The sequence below is a fragment of the Mirounga leonina genome, unplaced genomic scaffold (genome assembly GCF_011800145.1).
Source record: "Mirounga leonina isolate KUSES-001 unplaced genomic scaffold, KU_Mleo_1.0 Mir_129, whole genome shotgun sequence".
NCBI classification, from domain to species: domain Eukaryota; kingdom Metazoa; phylum Chordata; class Mammalia; order Carnivora; family Phocidae; genus Mirounga; species Mirounga leonina.
Genome location: NW_023270323.1, coordinates 56,979,407 through 56,984,680, shown reverse-complemented (window position 1 = coordinate 56,984,680; position 5,274 = coordinate 56,979,407). Strand labels below are relative to the sequence as shown.

General features: G+C 35.1%; 1 pseudogene; it reads left to right on the top strand.

The window, feature by feature from the left end:
- The first annotated feature begins 1,625 nt into the window (after nucleotides 1-1,625).
- LOC118010268 lies at nucleotides 1,626-2,500 on the top strand (annotated as a pseudogene).
- The last annotated feature ends 2,774 nt before the right edge of the window (nucleotides 2,501-5,274 follow it).

Below are 5,274 nucleotides of genomic sequence, written 5' to 3'. Positions count from 1 at the left end.
CTATATCTAAGTCTATAAAATAATACAATTTTTATCCACTCATTTATCAATGGACACTTATATTGTTCCCATATCTTGACTATTATAAATAATGCTGCAGTGAACATAGTGGTGTCTATACTTTTTTGAATTAGTGTTTTTTTCTCTGGATAAATACCTAGAAGTGGAATTGCTAGATCATGTGGTATTTCTATTTTGAATTTTTTGAAGAACCTGCATACTTTCTTTTTCAGAGTGGCTGCACCAATTTACATTCCCACGAGCAGTACTCAAGGGTTCCCTTTCCTCCATATCCTCACCAACACTCATTATTCTTGTCTTTTTGATAATAGTCATTCTAACATGTGTGAGGTAAGATCTCATTGTGATTTTGATTTACAGTTTCCTGATGACTTGTGATATTGAGCATCTTTTCATGTACCTGTTTGCCATCTGTATCTCTTCTTTGGAAACATGTCTATTCAGATCTTCTAACCATTTTTATTGAGTTTTTATTTTATTTATTATTGTTATTTTTGCTATTGATTTGCATGAGGTGTTTATATATATATATAGGTTATAAAGCCCTTATCAAATATGTAATTTGCAAGTATTTTCTCCTATTTGGTAGGTTGTCCTTCCATTTTGTTGAATGTTTTCTTTTCTGTGCAGAAGCTTATTAGTTTGATATAGTCCCATGTATTTATTTTTGCTTTTTTGATTTTCTTTTAGTGTTAGATTTTTTTTTAAAGATTTTATTTATATATTTGAGAGAGAGAGAATGAGAGACAGGGAGCATGAGAGGGAGGAGGGTCAGAGGGAGAAAAAGACTCCCTGCTGAGCAGGGAGCCCGATGCAGGACTCGATCCAGGGACTCCAGGATCATGACCTGAGCCGAAGGCAGTCGCTTAACCAACTGAGCCACCCAGGCACCCTTAGTGTTAGATTTTTAAAAAGTCACCACCAACACATGTTTCAAGAACCTGACACCTTTGTTTTCCCCAAGGAGGATGACATAAATACTATTATTTGCCACAGTTTCAAAATGAGAAAATTAAGGCATGAAAAGTGATATATTGCCTAAGGTCACATAAGTAGTAGTTGGTAGAGTTCGCATTTGAATTCAAGCAACCTAGCTCTAAATTAAATCCTCTTACCTAGTACACCACACAGATATAAACTGGTAATCAGTCCCTCAAAGTAATTTTTGGGTATACAGACATGCCCTAAAAATGCTTTCATGTAGAAGGGGAGGTAAAAAAAAAAAAAAAAAAAAAAAAAAACCTCAATGAGAAATATTCTCAAAACTTTTCCTAGATTAGAGGTGTGTATGCAGATGAGGACCATTCAAATACATTTTCACAGTCATACTGTGGTGTCCCTCAAAACATAAGTTTGAGCCTTATTTTATTTTATTTATTTATTTATTTATTATTTATTTATTTATTTATTTATTTATTTATTTATTTATTTATTTATTTATTTATTTATTTATTTATTTATTTATTTATTTGACACAGAGAGAGCCAGAGAGCAAGTACAAGCAGGGGGAATGGCAGGCAGAGGAGAAGCAGGCTCCCTGCTGAGCAGGGAGCCAGATGCCGGGCTCCATCCCAGGGTCCTGGGATCATGACCTGAGCTGAAGACAGCCACTTAACCAACTGAGCCACTCAGGTGCCCCTAGCCTTATTTTATTTGTTAAAAATTGTATTGAGTTCGATCTTGCGTCCCCACGTGTGTGCACCTAATCTTAGCTGGTCTGCCCAGGACCCCCTGAGCTCCAACCCTATTCCCCCACGAGGTCCCATTTCTGCTCCAAGATGAAAGAAACTATCATGAACCAGGAGAAACTCGCCAAACTGCAAGCACAAGTGCGCATTGGTGGGAAAGGAACTGCTCGCTGAAAGAAGAAGGTGGTTCATAGAACGGCTACAGCAGATGATAAAACCTTCAGTTCTCCTTAAAGAAGTTAGGGGTAAACAATATCTCTGGTATTGAAGAAGTGAGTATGTTCACAAACCAAGGAACAGTGCTCCACTTCAACAACCCCAAAGTTCAGGCGTCACTTGCCGCGAACACTTCCACCATTCCAGGCCTCGCTGGGACAAAGCAGCTGACAGAAATGCTACCCAGTATCTTAAACCAACTTGCTGCAGTCTGACTAGTTTGAGAAGACTGGCTGAAGCTCTGTCCAAACAATCTGTGGATGGAAAAGCACCACTTGCTACCGGAGAGGATGATGATGATGAAGTTCCAGATCTTGTGGAGAATTTTGATGAAACTTCCAAGAATGAAGCAAACTGAATTGTGTCAACTTGGGGATCTGCTATTTTATATTATGACTGCTTTTTAAAATTTTGTTCATGGATCTGATAAAATCTAGATCTCTAATTTTTAAGCCCATGTCCCTTGGACACTGCAGCTCTTTTCAGTTTTTCCTTATACACTATTCATTCTTTGCAGCTAATTAAGCTGAAGAAGCCTGGGAATAAAGTTTGAAACAAGGTTAATAAAGTTTTTTGCCTAGGGAAAAAAAGATTGTATTGACTTCTATACCTAAGAATATGATCTATTCCATTACTTTTTCAATTTTCTTCTCTGAGAATTACAAATATTTGGACCTAGTATTCACTTTGCCTATTTTCTAAATATATCACTCTCTCTAGATGTTTATTTTACATATTTACTTTTTTCTCTCTAGAACTTCCTTGTATATTCATTGTTTTGGGGTAAGGTTAGTCTTTTAATATAGTTTTTATTTTTATTTTTTAAATTTTCATTTATTTATTTATTTTTATTTAAATTCAATTAGCCAACATATACTACATCATTAGTTTCTGATGTAGTGTTCAATGATTCATCAGTTATGTATAATACCCACTGCTTATCACATCACGTGCCCTCCTTATGCCCATCACCCAGTTACCCCATCCATCCAACCATCTCCCCTTCTGCAACCCTCAGCTTGTTTCCCAGAATCAAGAGTCTCTCATGGTTTGTCTCCTTCTCTGATTTTTTCCCATTCAGTTTTTCCTCCCTCCCCTATGATCCTCTGTGCTGTTTCTTATATTCCACATATGAGTGAAACCATATAATAAATGTCTTTCTCTGCTTGACTTAATTCACTTAGCCTAATACCCTCCAGTTCCATCCACGTCGATGCAAATGGTAGGTATTCATCCTTTCTGATGGCTGAGTAATATTTCATTGTATATATGAACCACATCTTCTTTATCCATTTATCTGTTGAAGGACATCTCAACTCCTTCCAAAGGTTGGCTATTGTGGACATTGCTGCCTTGAATATTGGGGTGCATGTGCCCCTTCTTTCCACTACATCTGTATCTTTGGGGTAAATACCCAGTAGTGCAATTGCTGGGTCATAGGGCATCTCCATTTTTAATTTCTTGAGGAACCTCCATACTGTATTCCAGAGTGGCTGTACAAGCTTGCATTTCTACCAACAGTGTAAGAGGGTTCACCTTTCTCTGCATCCTGGCCAACAGTTGTTGTTTCCTGTCTTGTTAATTTAGCCATTCGGACTAGTGTAAGGTGGTATCTCATTGTGGTTTTGATTTGCATTTCCCTGATGACAAGTGATATGGAGCATTTTTTCATATGTCTGTTGGCAATTTGTAGGTCTTCTTTGGACAAATAATCTATTCATGTCTTCTGCCCATTTCTTGACTGGATTATTTGTTTTTTGGGTGTTGAGTTTGATAAATTCGTTATAGATCTTGTATACCAGCCCTTTATCTGATATGTCATTTGCAAATATCTTCTCCCATTCCATAGGTTGCCTTTTAGTTTGTTGACAGTTTCCTTTGTTGTGCGGAAGCTTTTTATCTTGGTGAAGCCCCAATAGTTCGTTTTTGCTTTTGGTTCCCTTGCCTTTAGAGACGTGTCTTGGAAGAATTTGCTGCGGCCAAGGTCGAAGAGGTTACTGCCTGTGTTCTCCTCTAGGGTTTTGATGGATTCCTGTCTCACATTTAGGTCTTTCATCAATTTTGAATTTATAATTGTGTATGGTGTAAGAGAATGGTCCAGTTTCATTCACCTGCATGTGGCTGTCTGATTTTCCCAGCACCATTTATTGAAGAGACTGTCTTTTTTTCCATTGGATATTCTTTCCTGTTTTGTTGAAGATTAGTTGACCATAGAGTTGAGGGTCCATTTTGGGGTTCTCTTTTCTGTTCAATTGATCTATGTGTCTTTTTTTGTGCTAGTACCATGTTATCTTGATGATCACAGCTTTGTAATATAGCTGAAGTCAGGCATTGTGAGGCCCCTTTGGTTTTCTTTTTCAACACTCCTGGCTATTCAGTGTTAATATAGATTTTAACACTTATTTCCTCTACCAGCTATCATATATCTTATTAACAGGAAATTATAATATTTTATGAATTTAAACATCACATGTCTCACTTATGAGCAATTAAAATTTAATAAAACATATATTGAAGTACTTTCCAACTTAATAAAAGGCATATTTCAATATCTTATTTATATTTTAGAAAGTAAATGCATGCTCTTCTATATAATGTGTTTACAAATTTTGATTCTTTTTTTATATGATTAAGAAGTAATGTCTTCATTCTTTTTATAATATAAACAGTTAAATTGGGGATGTGAGCATTCAAGGAGTAATATTCAAGGTAAACACTATTTTATCAACTTTATGACATATTCACAGTTATAAATGCTAGGTAACTTTTGTAAGTTTAGCTTATTCAAATGAAACTTTTTTCTTTTTATTCAAAATTAATTAGTATATTTATTCAAATTCAAACTTCTCTGATGTTCACCTTTTTATCACCACTTCATATATATATTTAATTTTAGTCTTTCCTCATTAATCTGTCATTCTAGATTTATAATTATTTTTGTTGCCTATTACTTCACCCAATTTGTCATCAACCTTCTGGTATTTTTTATGGGTGTGGGTGTTTAATTTAAGTAGTAAGTTTTTTAGGGAAAAGCAAAAAAAAAAAAAAAAGTATAAAAATGAGCTTAAGGTCTGCCATAGAATTTTGCTGAATTTTTTTCCTTTGTTATTTTGCAAGTGTGTAGTTTTTTTTTTTTCACTAAATTAGCATGCAATGCATTTTTCAACTCCTATTTTGATTTGACGTGCAGAACCATTTATATTCTTTGAAGTATTAATACGGATAACGTTAGAATTTCAAAAATATTTTTAAAATGTTACCAATCTATGTATAAAGTGAGAACAATTGAGTATGCATTATGTGCAGCCAGTTTAAAATTACAATGTATAGGACTTATAAAAGGGGAATT